The following is a 19783-nucleotide window of genomic DNA, read 5'->3' as shown; positions in this document are numbered from 1 at the left end:
TCTGATGATTCCAGCCCAGTTCTGGCCTCCTTCCTGCCCATACTGACCTGACAAAAACTTCTGACACCTAACAACCACTACAATGCTATCCATTAAGACTCTGCCCTGGTAGGTAGGCTCTGTGTTCAGAAAAACAATGAGAAAATCCTAAAATAAAGCACCAGTGCCATAAGCTCTTTTGGTCATCAATACCTTTGAAAATCTGAAGACAACTTTGGATCCTAGAATAAGTTTTATATATTATACACACATTCATACTCAAATTTTGAATCCCATGACTGGGGACCCATGAAACTACATGTGACTTTTCTACATTACATGAGGATTTTTTTGTGGGTTTTTTTTTTTTTTTTTTTTTTTTTTTTTTACCTGTACTGCAACCACACTCATGCCCTTCACTCAAAACCAACTGTACATACTACAGCACCTACAGCTGCTCCAGGAGTCTTGGGCCTTCTGGGGAGGACAGGACATGCTCTGGATGCAGAATGACTGAGTTTGTACAGCCCAGCTCTACTTACTTCCTGGTTCATACTTAATAACCCTGGGCTTCTATTTTCGCACCTGAAAACTGGGACAAAGGGTTACAGTGAAGAATAAATAGCTCCTTCATATCAGATGGGTCTCAGTTCAAATCAGATGTCAAACCAATCTAAAGTGCCATCTCCTTCTAATCCAGCCCTTCTAATCCAGCACACTATTTTATTTCTTCAGCATACACCACTCTCTGAATTTCTTATTCAGTAACTTATTTATTGTCGGCCCCCGCTACTACAAGGTTAACTGCCACAAGAGCGGAGATGTTATTTTATTCACCACTTTGTCCTGTGCACCTAAGCAAGTTCTGATAAATATCTATTGAATGAATAATAATCATTGATATTTAATTCATAACTGAAAACATGATGAGTATGACCCAATGTCCCTAACACATAGTTAGTTCTCAAAGGATACTAGCTATTTATATCAATTCTACTTATATGACAATGTTACCAAATATTCAACAATAAAGGAAGTTAAACCTCTACTGTAGAGTAAAACTTAATTTCACACTCAAGAGCTGGTTCCCAAGGTCCAACTTCTCCTGGATGCCTCTCATCCCAACACTCCACTAACTTCAAAGAGAAAACAGGACATGTTCTCATTGTTCCAATGATTCCCTATCTCAGCAGTTATCAGATAACGTGATGTAAACACAGGTTCTCAGCCAGCAGTATACAGCTCCATCTCTCCTCATTCTACAGGTTAATTTTCATCTCAAACACAGCAAAAGCCAAAATTTGAAAAAGCAGAAATTGGGAGATACTCATCCTGACATGCCTCTTTTGGACTGGCACCTCAGTCCCCTGGAGAAAAAAATCACATAATAACGAAAATCAGGAGTTCCCATCGTGGCGCAGTGGAAGTGCATCAAACTAGGAACCAGGAGGTTGCAGATTCCATATCTGGCCTCTCTCAGTGGGTTAAGGATCTGGCATTGCTGTGAGCTGAGGTATAGGTTGCAGATGCAGCTCGGATCTGACGTTGCTGTGGCTGTGGTGTAGGCCAGTGGCCACGACTCTGATACGACCCCTAGCCTGGGAACCTCCATATGCCACGAGTGTGGCCCCAAAAAGCCAAAATAATAATAATAATAATAATAATAATAATGGAAATCAGGAGTTCCCATCATGGCTCAGTGGTTAACGAACCTCACTAATATCCATAAGGACAAGGGTTTGATCCCTGGCCTCACTCAGGGGGTTAAGGATCTGGCATTGCCGTGAGCTGTGGTGTAGGTCACAGATGAAGCTCGGATCTTGAGTTGCTATGGCTGTGGTGTAGGCTGACAGCTGCAGCTCTGATTAGACCCCTAGCCTGGAAACCTCCATATGCCGTGGGTGAGGCCCTAAAAAGACTAAAATAAAATAAAATAAATAATGGAGATCACTCCCACCTCTCCTTTGAGCAACGACTGTTTATTCAAGACACAGCCACGGGGAACTCTAGGAAGCTCCAAAGGTTCGCCAAGCACATGAAAACCAGTGGAAAACTTTCTGGTGCTGGTCTGAATGCTTTTCCTCTACCTCAGTAAACAAAGGAATCACAATTAAGGTGTCTAGAGATGCAAGGGCAAAAGGAAGCAGCTTTTTTGTATACTCAGCCAATGAAGTATACAAAATGTGCACATCTCAGAATGTGAAGAACTCAGTCAGATTTATACTTATTATCTTGTTTCAACTGTAGTATTTTAAAAAAAATTCACTTGACAGAAGCACGTTCCTTGTCAAAAAGAATAAGGGATCAAAAAAAAAAAAAAAAAAAAAAGGCTAAGGGATTTGAACCATCCAGGTCCTCCGTATCTTTAGAACCACTGGAGACAATGGACTACATTTCATAGAACAGCAAGAAAAGGCCAAGAACTAAAGTTCTAATCAGTGCCTTCAAAGCCAGACGCTCTTGCCAAGAAAGCAAAGGGCAGGTTCCACCTCCTCTGGCTGGCAGGCCCACACATTCTGCCTAGCCATATGAAACTCTCCGGGCTTGCTCTCCCACCCCCAGGCCCAGTATTTGGGGTAGCAGCATCAGAGACTTTTCTAGGAGAGCGTTTTATAAAAATAGGACTTCCAATTTTAGGTTTAAAACTGAAAAGAAAAATAGCCAGAATTAGAAGTCTGTTTTAACACAATACACTTGAAAATGACAAGTTTAAGCGCTGGTAGTTGGGGACAGAGATCACACCACCACATGACTTCTCCGTGAGTCATAAAAAAATAGTACAGGCTTGTCTAACAGTGGATGTCCACCGGTAAAAGAGTTAAGAAGTCCATGTGTCAGACAATGGAAAACTAAACTGACACTCCTGCATTTGTTTCATGAGTGGCAGGAGGGACACAAATGAATCGCGACAGCAATTTAAAGACAAATGTTAATAAATTTTTTTTGAGGCTCGTCAGAGAGGACTGTTTGAAACCCTGAATACACCTCATTTTTCAGAAGTTAGATCAGTTCAATAGGGGGGGGAAACCTTCTAAACTACGAAAGAAATCACCAAGTGAAATATTTCAGGATTTCTAACACCCATTCTTGATTAACACACCTCTCTGTCAAAAGCAAAAGCTCAGTGGCAGCATCTAACAGCAAGCTGCTACCCCTTCAGTTATGAGCATCAGTCTGGTGGGAACAGATGAGAACAAAAATTAATCTTCAGTCCTAGATGGATACTGTCATAATGGTAAGATAATAAAGACCTCCCCGAAAGGCTTCTTGGGTACCATAAATTAAATAACAAATCCACTTCTGCCAGGCAGCCAGGATTAACTCTATTCACCCAGGGTACTAGTCAGTGTCACCAACAGGCTTATCAAACTGGAAGTTATTATCCACTACTGGTCTGAAAAATACACAGCATGCTGCTCTCTGCACATCAATGTGCCAACATCACTTCTCATTACAAGAGAAGTCACTTAATCTTTTTCAGGGTTGGTTTTTTTTTTTTTTTTTTTTTTTTTTTTGTCTTTTTAGGGCCACACCTGTGGCATATGGAAGTTCCCAGGCTAGGGGTCTATTTGGAGCTGCAGCAGCTAGCTGGCCTACACCACAGCCGCAGCAACACGGGATCCAAGCCTTGTCTGTGACCTACACTGCAGTCAGTGCACAGCAACGCCAGATCCTTAACCCACTGAGCAAAGCGAGGGATTGAACCCATATCCTCATGGATACTAGTCAGGTTCTTAACCCACTAAGTCAAAAACGGAAACTCCAATAGAGTCATCTTTTTGTTTAGTATGCATAAGTGTTTCAGTCACTGCAAAATAAGCGCCTGAACTAGACCAGTGTCTTTCAAATTTTAACTGTAACCTTCAGTGAGAAACACATGTTATATTCTGACCCAATGCACATACACATACACCCGTACAACTCAAAAGTTTCATGAAGCAATATTTACCCTTATTTTGATGACGGACTCTTATTTATGCTATTTCTTTTTTCTACTTTGGTTTTTAATTGTTGGTTACAATCTACTAGTTAGATAAGACTCATAGTAAGAAAAACTCAAGATCAAACTTAAAAGTTCCCTCCAATATCTTTATTGTTCCAGACACAATGCTAGGCATTTTACAGTCATGACAGCAGTTAATCCCCACAACTACCCTATAAGGTTGGTACTCTTTTTTTTTTTTTTTTTTTGTCTTTTTGCCATTTCTTGGGCCGCTCCCGTGGCATATGGAGGTTCCCAGGCTAGGGGTCGAATCGGAGCTGTAGCCACCAGCCTACACCACAGCTAACCCTAACCCTAACCCTACACCACAGCTCACGGCAACGCCGGATCTTTAACCCACTGAGCAAGGGCAGGGATCGAACCCGCAACCTCATGGTTCCTAGTCGGATTCGTTAACCACTACGCCACCACGGGAACTCCCTGTTTTTGTTTTTTTTTTAACTGAGAAATTTTAAAATAGTGTATAAGTTCATTAAAAATATCACTAACAAACCATTATAGGAATTCCCGCTGTGGCACAGTGGGTTAAGAATCCAACTGCGGCAGCACAGGTCACTGCAGAGGCACAATGGGTTAAAGGATCCAGCATTGCTGATGTGGTGTGGGTCACAGCTGCAGCTGGGATTCAGTCCCTGGCCCAGGAACTTCCATGTGCTGTGGGTGTGGCCAAAAAAGATTTTTTTAAAAAAGGAATTTAAAAAATTTACATGTAAACATGAACAACATTTTTGTGAAAAATAACTATTTCCAAAAATTTAATGAGAAGAGTGACACTGTTTTAATTTACATTTTTGCATATGTCTCTAAAGTCTGGCTTAAAAGAAGACAGCTAATTTCCCTTATCTACTTCTCCATTCAGTCTTTTGTGATATAACATGTCATGTAGCCTCTGGAAAATTCATGAGAGAGTATAAAGGATAAATGATGTTAGTATTAAGAAGAGAATCTGGAGTTCCCACTGTGGCTCAGTGGTTAACAAATCCAAATAGGAACCATGAGGTTTCAGGTTCGATCCCTGGCCTCACTCAGTGGGTTAAGGATCCCGTGTTGCCACGAGCTATGGTGTAGGTCACAGATGCAGCTCAGATCCCCCAGTTGCTGTGGCTCTGGTGTAGGCCGGCGGCTACAGCTTCAATTAGACCCCTAGCCTGGGGACCTCCGTATGCCAGGGGTGCAGCCCTAGAAAAGGCAAAAAGACAAAAAAAAAAAAGAAGAGAATCTGATCTTCCAGATCCTATGAAAGAATCTTGGGCCCCTCCTAAAAGAGCCTCTGGGACTGAGGTTGGTACTTGGTACTCTTCATATCTCCATTTTACAGATGAGGAAATTAGCTTAGAAATAAAGCGCCTTACTCAAGTCCCTGTCTGCAGCAGACAGAGAAGCTCACCAAACATTCCATCAGCTCCCCCAGTTTCCCAGCCTCTTCAGTGAGATGGGGAAATGTGTCTATTTCTGGTCAAACAGCTGTAGGCAGAAATGACACAAGGAGCTATAGGCAGATATGATACTTTTCATTTCCAAACCCAAACCCAGAGCGGGCACATCTCAGCCATCTCTTCACCTGCCGTGGTGACCAAGACAGTACAGATGGTACAGCACACGAGAGTAGAACCCACAGCAGCCTGGGTTTCTAAGTGATCGAATGGAGCAGAGCAACCATCGGCCTACAATCCATGTGGGACATGCAAGCAATAAACTTTCATCGGATTATGCCAAACTTTGTAAATTCTAACTCCTGAGTATCTACCCCTGCTCAGGAATTTTACAGCTCAGGCCCCTGCCATCTTTACTGAAGTGCTCTCACAGTTTACCTACTTCTGGGATTGCTCCCTCCAATCTCTCTTCCACACTGCCACTGGAGCGATCTTTTTAACATACACACACACACACACAGAGCTCACATGAGTATGCCATGTCCCTACTCAAAAGAGTATTTAATAGTTCCCCTTCCCTACAAAATAAAATCCCGATCCAGCAAGGCAGATATATGGCTCTTCTGCATCTGGCCTCAATTACCATCACTCTCCCGCTCTCATTCCACACCCCTCAGGCACACGGAAACATCTGCCATTCCCCACGATGTCATGGCCTCTCCTGCTTCTGCAGTTTCCACACACTGTTACTGACCTGGGCTTGGAATGCCTCCTCACTCTCTAGTCTGTGTCTTTCAAGCCCAGTTCAGATTTTATTTCCCACAGGACTCCTCTCCTGACTCCTTCAAGTTGACCTAGAGCCTCTCTGCCTCTTCACACCTTCATTTATAGCACTGACATTTTGGGGCAGATTTTACAACATTTTCTACTGGTTGTTTTATCTGTGTTCTTACCATACCATAAGGTCTTTCAAAACAAAGTCCGTAAAAGGACTCAAATTTATTGGAATGAAAAACTAGCAACATATAAACACTTTTATTTTTCCTGAAACATCATTTATCCAATTCTAGGATTGGCCCTTAAGAAAAATCCGGACTACACATACTTCACTTGGAATTCAATGGTGAGAGAATTAACTTTGGAGGCCAAAAGTTAACAGGATGAGTTTTGAGTTTCAGAAGTTCTCTAAGAATGACACACATTTCACCTGGGAAAGCTGGTTCCTTGCTCATATGTCTAATTCAAAAACTACATAGCCTGGTTCTTCTTAGAAAATAGTTCATATCTGTTTGGAAACTTTGAGTACTGTTAAAAGTACGTCTTTAAAAGTTTTGTTCTGTTAAACTGCTATTGAAATCAAAAGCTCTTTTGCTTAAGCAGCCACAGAATCAAAAGGACTAAATGCTGGAGACATTCAGAACTTGGTGTTTCACTGTGCAAATAGTAAAGCTGCAAATCAGATAAAGGAGGAGCTTAGATCCAACCGCTCAGAGGGAAGGAAAAACAGTTTCCTTCTAAATGTGGAAAAGGCAACTGAAAAGATTTTTAAATGTTGCTTAACTTATTACCTCGTTCAGCTAGGCCACGGAATGGTTGTGAGCTACGAACTTAGAAAAGCAAATGCTCTGATAAATTAAGCAATTCTGGGAGTTCCCACTGTGGCTCAGCAGGTTAAGAACCAGACAGGACGTGGGTTCAATCCCTGGCCTTGCTCAGTGAGTTGGGGATCCAGCGTTACTGTGAGCTACAGCATAGGCACTGCTGTGGCTGTGGCACAGGCCTCAGCTGAAGCTCTGAATCAACCACTAGCCTCATGCTGCAGGTGAAGCCCTAAAAAGAAAAAAAAAGAAAAGAAAATAAGCAATCTCCTACCTTTAAATCTCTGCATAGGGAGATTTAAAGGTAGGAGTTAAAGAAAGTCTTCGAGTACACTTTTTTTTTACTTGAAATTACCATGAAAGTCCAAGTTTCCAACATCCTGAAAGGGCTTTATTTTAGAAGTGAAAAGACTCTAGATGAATTAAAAGGTTACTTACTCTACCCTAAGAAGACCAAAGTGGTGCTGGAAACATGTAAGAATGGCCTAAAAAGGTTTTGAACTCTACCACTATGTTTGCACATCTTTCATTCTAACTCAAAATTATATTTATCGTTTAAAATGTGTGGTCTTGAATGCTTATACTTCTATGGAGATCATATTACCATGCAGATAATTATTTGCATGATTGAGAAAGAAGAGTTTTTTATGTGGCTTTCATCTTTAAAAGCCCAAGTACTCAGCAGCCCACAAGGGGGCTTAACCAAGACTCATTGATCCAATGGCAATTTCCCAAGAAGGGAAAGAATTACACTACCTCCCTCTAGCTTTGCACATGCTAGTCTACAGATCAAGTGTAAATGTCACAACCTCTGCATGTCCCCTTTCAGAATGTCTCCATACGCATCAGCAGGTATCTATAAGTAATGATTAACATCTGCACAAGGGAAAGGGACTCTGTCATAAACTTGACATCTACCCCGCAGAGGGTGGGTCTTGTCTATCTGTGCAAAGGATGAATGCCATGAAACAGATTTCTGTGAGAAAAGAAATTTTCAACCCTGCAAAATACAGCATTGAATACAGGCCTTTTCCCTTTCCCAATATGCTAAATAACACAGGTCACTGGTTCTCTTGGGAGACAAGATGGTATGAATGACAAAACCAGAATTTACTAAGTTTGAGAGCTTGAAGCTTAGAACATCGGATTTCACTTCAACTGGGAAACATCTGGGAGTTTCTCATTATGAAATCATACACAAACTTTACATTAAATAAATGAAGGGAAAAAAAAACTTGGGTCACATCATTGTCACTATTTTGCTCTACTTTAACCTAATCTTGACGAGGTAACACATGGCTCAGAAAGCTAAAAGGCTTAGAATTTAGAAGCATTTTTACACCCAAACAACAATTTAATACATTAAACAATTTATTACAAGGAGCTATGCCAGGTGCATGGCCCTTTATGTTAAGATAACCACAGAACAAAAATCACCTGCAGTACAGAGGCGAACAACCAAATGTAGATAATGAAAGATGTTGGTGTTAAGATACACAGAAAATGTCTAGGGAACACAGGGAATTAAGGCATTTTGGGGGGGAAAAATAAAACTCTCAAGAAACCATAGACTCTATCTGAAATCGGTCTTCACGGCTTGTATTGCACAATCAAGATTTCATTTTTATTCCAAGTTTTGCTTAAAAAGAAAGCACCTCCCCCAAGTTTATTTCTACCACTGCTTGTTTTCCTTCCCAAGACCCCCAGTACGCTGAGTTATGAGCAATATGACAAAAAATGAAATGAAAATTTTTTTGGGGGGTCTTTTTAGGGCCCCACCCGTGGCAAATGGAAGTTCTCAGGCTAGGGGTCGAATGAAAGCTGCAGCTGTGGGCCTATACCACAACCACGGCAATGCCAGATCTGAACCACGTCTGTGACCTACACCATAGCTCTCGGCAACGCCAGATCCTTTAACCCACTGAGCAAGGTCAGGGATCGAACCCACATCCTCAGGGATACTACTTGGATTCTTAATCCACAGAGTCACAATGGAAACTCCTGAAATGAAATTTTTTAAAAAAGCTTGTCTCAGAGTTTATCTTCATTTTAGGGCACAAGTCATATTTTACCTTTAAAGTGGTCACCAGCAAGAAGTAATGTACAAATCATTAAGATGGGGCACAGTCTTGGCCTTCCTGAGCCTAGAACACATGCACAGGGTGTGTTCAAGAGGGGGGGCGGCTTTTTCTCCCTAATAGAACAAATCGCAACCCTAACTCCTACCAAGGGGAGTTCCAACACCAAAGACTGAAAGATCAACCCAGGTTTCGAGGAAACTGCTGAAAGTGAAAGAGGAAGCAATATTTTTTATTTTTAACTGTTTAAAAAAACCTGCACCACTAGCACCTACAATAATTTAAATTCTACACAACCAACTTACGGGCATTTTCACTATGAATAGACAAATATAAATCTGTCAGTTTGCTTAAACTAGGAAAGTTTTTTAAAGCCACTCAAATTTGGACCTGCTCTATTGTGTCTATCACTACAAAGACTTCATGAAGGTGTGGCACGACACTAGAATTACTGTCTTAGAACTTACAAACTCCAAAGTTTACGATCTTACAGATCCATTTACCACTCCAACTACTGTTCCCCTATGGTTCTTCTTAAAAGCTTACAAATAAAATCATCTCCGCTTTAATATCACCAAAAGCAACATTATCCATGAAGTCATAGGTCTAATATGTTCGTTGTTTTAATACACATTAAAATATAGCATAAGCAAAAAGTATTCATCCACCAAAAATCATCGCAGGTACCACCAAGAGTATAAAAACACACGTGCATGCTCATTTCAGCAGCACAAATACTAAGAATGTTAACTAAAGCCACACTTTGGGAAACAGTGATTTAGTCCCAAATCTTTTGTCACAGCTATGGGAAGAGACTCAAAGAGGGCTGTAACTTGGGCTGTAACAAGGACACACAGTGACTGGTGGCAGAGTCTAGACTAGAATCTAGAACTTGGTCCAGTGGTGGTCCCACTAGAGTAGAATCTCCAGATGGGTAAGCGACAGGGAGAGTTAGACCTGGTCTTTGAGGACTTTCCCAACAAGTGTACCACAAGCAGCTGGTAAGCCCTTTGCCAGTGGATCTGGGTTTTTCACTTTCTCCAGGAGGCAACAGGGTAACTGCCAGCTAACTCTTAAAGACTGTCTGAACCAGCTGAAATAAATCTGTTGTTTCCTTCCCAAAGTCTCATGTGGTTTTGCCTAACTCAGTGAACCTCAAGGCATACTGCCAGTGATAAAAATGTCTCCTGGATCAGTTTCCCATTTTTTGAGCCAACAATATCCTAGACACTGAGCCCCAGTACCCGCTGCTAGATTCATGCATGCTCTATATGGTTTCAGGAGGAAGATTTTCCATCTCTGGGTTTTAGGCCAGCTTTGGAAACAGGCTGGAAGTTTCCATTACAGAGTTACTCCTGTATTTCCCAGACACCCGGAGTAGGTTTTATTTTCAAATGATAGATAACTTGTGTCTACTGTGTGCCTAGCAGTGTTTATACACTGTCCCATACTTCCCATATAAGATAAAATGATATGGTTCCTGACCCTTTGGGAGCTGCCAATCCATGTGAGCTTAGCTATAAACGCGTGCAGCTAATAACAACTGTTTTAAATGTTTATCTATATGTCACACAATGTGCCATTTCCTTCAAATGAAATGTCTTAATGAATCCTCACAACTACTGTGATTATCCTTACCTAATACATGAAGAAAACTGAGGCTGAGACGTTAAGTCCAAGGTCAAGGGGCAAGTAGATGGTAAAGTTCAAACTCAAACCCAGACTCTAGGCTTATGCTCTTGACCAGTGCACTATGTACATCTGAATCTTTAAAAGTCACACTGAAAAGAAACATGTGGAGTTCCCATCGTGGCTCAGTGGAAACCAATCTGACTAGGAACCATGAGGTTAAGAGTCTGATCCCTGGCCTTGCTCAGCGGGTTAAGGATCCAGCGTTGCCATGAGCTGTGGTGTAGGTTTCAGACGCGGCTCGGATCTGGTGTTACTGTGGTTGTGGTGTGGGTTGGCACCCACAGCTTCAACTGGACCCCCAGTCTGGGAACCTCCATATGCTGAGGGTGCAGCCCTAGAAAGACAAAAAAAAAAAAAAAAGTGGAGTATTAATTAATATGGTATAATAAAAAATACATTTGGTCTCTGTCCCCAGTTCCTACAAGAGCTCCTAAAACCGTGGGAATTTCCTTACTGAGTGTCCTTTGTTATTCACAAGGAGCACAGTTTGGACCACACCTGAGTTTGTGTTAAGAGGTGACTCAGGCTGGGCCCTTCTGATAGTTTCAAGAGAGAGGCAGGCCACGCCAGAAAGACCAGGCGCACGATCTGACTGCAACTTTCAGTCCCACCTCCAGATCATAGCAGAGGGAAGGGTGGCTGAAGTTTAATCACCAAAGGCCAATGCTTTAACCACTTATGCCTACATATAGGAACCTCAAGTGAAACTGAAACAAGGCTGGTCAGGGGAGCTTCAGGGCTGGTGAACACACTGATGTGCTGGGATGCCTGGGGGAACATAGAAACTCTGCACCTTGCCCTGTGCATCTCTTCCACTTGGCTGGTTCCAAGCTGCATCCTTTCTAATGAAACTATCATCATAAATATTATGTTTTATCAGCTCTGTGAGGCATATGTTCCAGCAAATTATCAAACTTGAGGGAGAGTGGTCATGGGAACCTCTGAATTTGTAGTCGGCCAGGCAGAAGTGTAGGTCGCTTGAGATAGCCAGGTACTTGTGGCTGGGACCTGAAATGGGGCAACCTTGTGAGACTGTCATTAACCTGGGGGTTCTGCACAACTCCAGGCAGTTTGCACCAGAAGTGAATGGCTGGACACTTAGTCCACGTCAGAGAACTGCTGAAGGAATGGCATAACTAACCTCAGGAAAAGAAGTCCATGTTAAAACCAACTTAATAAGCTACCTTCCTGCTTGATCTAATCATTAATCTATAGCTGTTAACAACTCAGAGCAGGGCTTGCCATTTTTAGCATTAGAAGAAAATCTGACCTTATATCAGATCCACCAGTACCTGGTAGAATAAAATTTCTTTTAAAAGACTAAAGAGTTAATTTGACCTGCTAAAGAGACCATGGAATGTTGTAGAAATATGAAGTCAAAATGTGTTTTCTTTAATAATTTTAGTTGTGATCTATTTATTACAGTCCCAGTGACAGAACCATGAATTACTTCATTAGTTTACATGCAATGTCCCCTTGGATAACAGACATTGTTAAATGACAACCACCACCACCTAGAATTAAGTACTTATCTCAAACTCTAATGGACCCAGGAACGTTACATTCCCTCTAGTGTACCAAGTTCTCATTTGTCAAAAACCTAAGTCAAAAGTGAGATCTCAAAAAAGTTGGGCCAGTACTTCATAAGCAGTCAATCATGACCAACTAGACAATCCTGAAGACCACAAGTTCCCTGGGGGCTCAGCAGGTTAAGGATCCAGTGTAGTCACTGGTGTTGCAAGGGTTCGATCCCTGACCGTAGGAACCTCCACATGCCATGAGCACGGCCAAAACAAACAAAAAACAATAGCAATCCAGAAGACCAATCTGGTCAAAGCAGACACTGCGTCCTGGCACTCATCCCTCCCCGTGGGGAACACACTTTCCAGTCAGGGGAGAGACTACTACTGTCAGGGTCCTGGTGAGGGCCACTGGATCACCCAACTCCATGGGTTCTCATCCCTCTCTTTGTGAATGGCATTCCCTGGCATTGGGCAATCTTGTGGGCCTTCTCTTTCCTGATCCACTCTTCTCCCAGCAAGTGCCACTGTTAGCAATTTCCATCCTTTCCCAGCTGGACCACTGATAGGCTTTTTTTTTTTTTTTTCCCAACTTATGTCTTTTTTAAGGGATTTACTTTATTTTATTGCTTTTTAGGGCCACACACGTGGCATATGGAGGTTTCCAGGCTAGGGGTCCAATCGGAGCTACAGGTGCTAGCCTACACCACCGCCACAGCAACACAGGATCCAAGCAGAATCTGCTACCTACACCACAGTTCACGGCAACACCGGATCCACAACCCACTCAGCGAGGCCCAGGATCGAACCCGCATCCTAATGGATACTAGTCAGGTTCATTAACCACTGAGCCACAGCGGGACCTCCTATTTTATTTTATTTTATTTTGTGATAGCTGCAGCAGGTGGAAGTTTCTGGGCTAGAGACTGAACCCACACCACAGCAGCAACCCAGGCCACTGCAGTGACAATGCCAGATCCTCAACTCGTTGTGCCATAAGAGAACTCCTGATGGCCATTTCTCTTCACCTGTACATGCAGCCCATGATATCACCACCACCACCCTGCCCTCCCAAAGGCCTGCTCCCTTACATGCTCTCTCCCACAACTGAACCCTACCTATCTAAAAGCCTCTAGAAAGGTCTTTAGACTTTTCTCTCATAAAATGTTAGTAAAGCCCCAAGCAAAATTCTCCTACCACAGCCATCAGCTGCTCTGAGTAAATGACTAGACAAATGACTAGTTCTTTCAAAGAAAAAGTAATTTCCTGGGAGAAAAGGAACCACAGAAACATTCTTTAAAATGAACCAACATTCGCCACCTATGGCTCCTAACTTTTGAACTGCACTCCCTTAGAAGAAAGAAAACGCCACAACTGGGTTCTGAGGACCTGGAACTTCTCCTATGTCCACAATCCTGCCACTCAGAAGCCAGGCAGCTGGAGTTAAGAGTCCCAGCACCCTTACCGAAGTGGTATTCCTAGTTTTCCCTTCCTGTTCAAAGAGCAGCCACTAGGGAGTCATCAAGTAGACATTAAGTAAATGTTTAATTGAAAACAAATTTGCTTCACAGATTTTTTTTTTTTTAAAGGGGGGAATTGGTGGTTTTCATTATTTCCACGAAGCCATTCTAAAGCTGTACTGTCAGTGGGTATACGTGGATTTTCCCATTCAGATTCCAGGGCATGTCACTGAGAAAAGGAAGTATTTCAGGACAGCATTTTGCATAGGTATGTGGAAGTTCCCAAGCCAAGGCCTGAACTTGTGCCACAGCAGTGACAACACCAGATCCTTAACCCACTGATCTACTAGAGAACTCCGCACAGGCATTCTTCACAGCATGGCCACTGGCTTAAGGTCTTAGAGTGATAAAGCCTCACTGGGAGTACTATCACCATTTTCAGAAATATTCTGAGAACAAAAGGCCAGCTATTTACTAGTACCATTATTCATCAATAACTTCATATACATTTCAAAGCTGGTTTTAAGGATTTTTCTCTTGAAAGAACAGGATGTTGTGACAAAATGTTTGAAGAAAGAGCCAGGAATACAGAAGACCAAACATGAAGGATTCAATTAAACTCAAACTCTACTGAGCACCTACAATGAAATATTTGAGGCAGTGTAAATGAGAAAACAAAATTAGTGCAAAGAAGGTCCTATTCTAGTCGTTGGAGCTACCAGTACCTTGTTCTGTAACTTTAAGAAAGTTTACTGATCTTTTTAGATTTCCATTTACCTACTGCTTTTCAATCTATTTTCAGACTCCAAACATTCTGATTGACTGAAATCTTATAGGGAAACCTAATAACAGAATATTAATATTTAATATTAATACTTTCGCAGAGTGAAGCATGGGGGGTGGGGGATGGAATGGAAGGAAGACGGCAAGATGACGGGTTTTTTTTCTATATCTACCACAGATGTACTCTAGAAATGACCCCTGAGAGAGCTCCACATAGCCCAGTTTGAAAAACTATCATGCTATATATTCTAAGGCTCTTTGAGGGTCTTTTTCCTGCTTCTTCCTAAACTAAAGGAAGAATTAAATACATTCAATATAGTCAACGCTAAGACTTGAGTCTTATTCAGAGTCAAAATTATAGGTCACACACCAACCCACTTTAAGCAAACACTGCAGAATCAAAACCCTTCATCAACCAACGAGAGCTAAAAGCTATCACCAAACCCAGCCATCCTCATTGCTGTGGTGGAAACAATCTAATAAAATAAGGGGGGGCAGTTTTTCTAACATGCCATCTCCTTGACTGACTGGCAAAGATTGAGGCAATGTGTACAAAAGATGCTACTCTCCAAAAATGAGAAGTCCTACACTATGCATGCTGCTACCCAGATCCTTGATCATTCACCGTATCTGGTCTGGATCGCCAGGCCTCAGTGACAGAATTACTTCCAGTCCCTAGGTCCTAAGGCTGAGCTCTCCAGCAGAGCAGGGAGAACAGGAACACAGCTGATGCTTCTCAGCACTACGCAACCTAAGCTTCCATGATGCAATTCAGCCTGAAAACCAAGAACACAGCAGCAGTCAAAGGACACTCCTGAGCAAGGCCAAGCCCTCAGGAAGGCAGAGTCATCGACATGATGCCTATGTTTTCGTGTAATCAGGTTGGAATCAGGGTGCTGGCTGCTGATGGTTTATTTTGCTACAAAGGCTAATCATCACCTCAAGATTCCTTTACTAAGCTTCCCTATTCTGATGTATGGTATTTAAATAGTTTCATTCGCACACTGCTTCAAGAAGAGGATTTGGCACTTCTCCCCCTCCCATTTTCTCCTTTCTATATAGCACAGCTTCAAAAAATTAAGAGTTTGAGCCACTTCCACTAAATCAACATGTTAAATTTTCATTTGTCATCATTCACTAATTAAATGGTCAGGTGTTGTGGCAAGCTCCTTTTCCCCGAAAAAGAAATAGTGCCTTCCATCACCTAGAAAAAGAGATACTAGATTTAAATTGAAAGACACTAACTCAATAAAAACAAACAAACAAAAACACCATGGTCCATGTGCAGAGAGCTTCAGAACACTATTCCAACATTTAGGGAGAAATGAGCCTGGTTCAGTGGTATCAACATCTGTAAATAGACACAAAAAGGCAACTTTAAGTTATCAAGAGCAGGGGGAAATAGGAGTCACCACATAATTTGTAATCACCATTGTTTCACTTTGAGTCAAACAATCTTTACCTTAAAAAAAAAAAAAGCCATCTTCACCTTCAAACAACTGTCAGCCAGTGTACAATTAACTTATTGCAGCAAAGGTATCAAAACAGTAGCAAAATCAGATTAATTTTAAGTCATCTAATGCAATGCAAAACACCCACAGCCCCAAAAGTAAGGAGTATCAAACCAGCCTTGTAGATTCCCCACCTTTAAAAAGAGTTTGTCCCAAAGCTCCAGGAATTTTAGAAACAAATCCACCAGTAGATCAAAAGGTTCAGCTCTGAGAATCTAAATTCATTTAGATTTGTGGATTCTTTCCCCAAACACAATTAGTGGCCAGCATAGGAGTCAATGGCTTCTCCCTATATTCAAGTCCCCTACACATCTGCCCCCATTCAGAAATTAGAAAAGAGGAGTTCCCGTCGTGGCTCAGTGGTTAACAAATCTGACCAGGAACCATGAGGTTGCAGGTTCAATCCCTGGCCTCGCTCAGTGGGTTAAGGATCTGGTGTTGCCAAGAGCTGTGGTGTAGGCTGCAGACGCAGCTCAGATCTGGCGTTGCTGTGGCTGTGGTGCAGGCTGGCGACTACAGTTCCAAATTGACCCCTATTCTGGGAACCTCCATATGCTGCAGGTGTGGCCCTAGAAAAGACAAAAAAAAAAAAAAAAAAGAAAAAGAGCCCACCAGTCTCCAAATTGACTGATGAAATTTCAGCCTACAGGATATTTTCATATTTGAGTTATAATAAACTATTAAAATGAAGATGAACTGTGAACAGCTTAATAATCCATTAGCTACAGCATTTAAAATCCAGAATTAGAATACAAAGTCCAAAATTCTTCAACCTAGGCCAAAACTGTACACACACACACAGTTAATTCTCTGTTCCTTTGAGTTACTCTGAAGTATAAAGGGTGAAGTCTATCATTTGCCTGGTCTTAGCTGTTCACTTGCTTGCTAACTAAAAGACTTCCTATTTGCATTCAAGTTGTAATTCAGTAAATCAGTGCTAGACTCAACTCCATCCCCTTCAGCACCCCCAGGACTGCCCAGAATCTATTCAAATTACTTTTGGGGGGGTGCTTTTTGGGGCCCCACCTGGCCCCAAAAAGGAAGTTCTTTGGCTAAGGGGTAAGTTCTTGGGCTAGGGGACAAAATCAGAGCTGCACCTGCTGGCCTACACCACAGCAATGCCGGATTTCTTAACCCACTGAGTGAGTGAGGGATGCCAGTGATCAAATGAACCAGCATCCTCCTGGATACTAGTCAGGTTAGTAACCTGCTGCACCACAACGGGAACTCCCTATTCAAGTTACTTCTGATAATTAATCTACCCACTAGTGAAGTACTAAAACAGGTGGCAAGAACTCAATTTCTGATTCATTTTTCCCAAACATTAGAAGGTTTTATTTAGCATTTCTAATACTAACTTTACGACAAATAGCCCAAGCAACATCTAAGTCTCGCAACTGCCTGGTTCAAAGGGCCAATTCACTCCATGAACACACTAGTCACTGTTGCCGAGTTCAAAAGAAGAAAACGGCATAGTCTTTCTGTTTTGGCCCACTGTGACATGGCTAAAGAGGGCCAAATCAAGGAGTCCTGACCAGGCCTCTCAAGTGGACAATCTGGTCAAGGTGAGGCCACAAAGCAGCTAACACTGGAAATGAATGGCCCCAACAGAAGGCAAAAGTAGGTTACATCACTTGATTATATGCCAGCCCCAGAGATGCCAACAGAGTGGGACTGTGCCCGCAATGGTCATTTATCTAATGTAATCCATGATGTCAACTTTCAGCACCAACCTACACCTCAGCTGAGTGTTATTTATTAGTCATCAGGCAGACCAGACAAAAGCGGGAAGATTGCAACATAAAATCCGCCTAGAAAAAACAACTTCAAACTTAGATCCTGACGACCACCTCTGAAGACCAACAGGGTCATATTATTACCACTTGCCCAACCTTCAACCCTAAATTCATACACAGCTGGAAGCAAAGGAGGATTTATATACTAAAAACACATCTGGGGTACTCATTATGCAATTTTTAAAAGTTTATAAGACAAAATCCTGTAAAGAAAAGGCATGCTCTCAAACATCTCACTGAATTCTTTCTTCCTTTTTTTTTTTTTTTTTTTGTCTTTGTAGGGCTGCACCCATGGCATACAGAGGTTCCCAGGCTAGAGGTAGAATCAGAGCTGCAGCTGCCGGCCTACACCACAGCCACAGCAATGCCAGATCCAAGCCGCATCAGCAACCTACACCACAGCTCATGGCAAGGCCAGATCCTTAACCCACTGAGCAAGGCCAGCGATGGAACCTGTGTCCTCATGGATGCTAGTCAGATTCATTTCCACTGAGCCATGACAGGAACTTCATCTCACTGATTTTTTAACACATGGCTTGAGATCCATCTGCCAAAAAAGTTCCAGATGACCACTGCCTCCTCCTCTCCCACTCTCAGCAGGGTGACTTTTTTTTTTTTAAATATAATAGGCCAAGTATACCCTCAAAGTAGTATGTGGTAAGACTCTAGGAAAGGCAACAGAATTAAAACGGAGCATCATTTTACAATTCCTTCTCCTTCTTACTCTTATTTTGCCTACCTATTTATGAGCCTATTTCCACCTCTCTGACCTAGAATCTTTTCACTCTCCTCTCTCCCCTAACCCAACTTCCTTCATCTCCTTTCCGCCTACCTCTTTTTTCCTCCCTGAAACTTGCCAAACTCACTCCAGACAGTTTCTGCACTAGCTACTCCTTGAACTTGGAAGGCTCCTCCCCTATCTCTGCATAATGGGCTCCTTTTCATTCGAAGCTCAGCTTAAGCGTCACCTCCTCCGAAAGGTCTCCGACTATATCTCAATCAGACACTTTCTATCACATCACTCTTGTTTCCTTCAGCACTTATCAAAATCTCATTTGCTTATTTATCTGTCCCCACACCACCTCCACTCTAACCTAAGCTCCAGGGCAGCGTGGACCTTACTGCTGTGTTCACCTTCACAGACCCATTGCCTGAAATAATAGCTAGCAATTAGTAGCCAGTCAAGAAAAGTTTGTTGATTGAATGAATTTTGGAGTTTTTAGTCAATGATTCCAATTCAGCTAAAATGAGAAAAGTAGTCATTTTTTTCTTCTGTTACATTTCTGTGAAACATCTAAACATGCCATTACTTGTACAATCAAAGCATTAAATATTCTGTTTTATCAGGCTTGAAAGCCCCGATGAGTAGAATGGAACCCATGTTATGATAATTTGTCTAGCAATAAGCATATAAATTCAGTTGCAGAGGAACAGGATTTATGGACTTTTTCTAATCAAATGATCCCTAAAATTTGGGCACCAACTCTTCAAGTTCTTCAGAAAACACAGCTCCAGATTCAACAAAGAATTTATTTCCAAATTTATAATCCAAAAAAGATTTCCAAAGAAAATATCAACACCAAAATAGGAATCATCACACTTCACTCTGAAATCCCTACAAAAGGCTAAAGTAGCACTACATTTTTTTCCCCCTTAAACCAACAGAATATCAACGGAGATCTTCTTCTTCAATCATTCTTTGCGATTTTCAAATGATTTTTTTACATCCCTTATTGGTTTACGTTCTTCCTTAAAACAAAACTAAACAAGTCACAATGTCTTATTTAACGCCACTTATATACAAACATTCAGCTAAATAAATAAGATGGAAATCAGTACAAGCCAAATGTGTCATCGAAGACTTGTGTGCCAGACACACAAGTGGAGAGAAAGATAAAAGAGCTATTGTCAAATTGTAGAAACAAAAAAGTACATGGGGTTTTCTCTTCTCCAAAGTGCATTATGAAGTGTGGGTGGAGAAAAACACAGA

The 19783-nt window shown here is 41.8% G+C and overlaps 1 protein-coding gene and 1 long non-coding RNA gene across 6 annotated transcripts in view; both read right to left on the bottom strand.

Annotated features, from left to right (window-relative positions):
• Window positions 1-19783, bottom strand: part of DCUN1D3 (defective in cullin neddylation 1 domain containing 3) — a 40716-nt gene that overhangs the window by 19291 nt on the left and 1642 nt on the right. The window lies entirely within an intron of this gene.
• Window positions 3962-9789, bottom strand: LOC146404506 (uncharacterized). Its single transcript, XR_014840697.1, has 2 exons — window positions 5056-9789; window positions 3962-4293 (listed from the first exon to the last, which is right to left on the bottom strand). It is a non-coding gene; the product is annotated as an uncharacterized LOC146404506 (long non-coding RNA).

Source organism: Sus scrofa, chromosome 3 (assembly GCF_054392235.1).
Source record: "Sus scrofa isolate SSC_HxYL_T2T_F1_AM1 chromosome 3, Sscrofa_HxYL_maternal_Yorkshire_Landrace_v2.0, whole genome shotgun sequence".
NCBI lineage: Eukaryota > Metazoa > Chordata > Mammalia > Artiodactyla > Suidae > Sus > Sus scrofa.
Note: the sequence above shows the minus strand (reverse complement) of the source record. Positions and strands in the feature narration are given on the sequence as shown.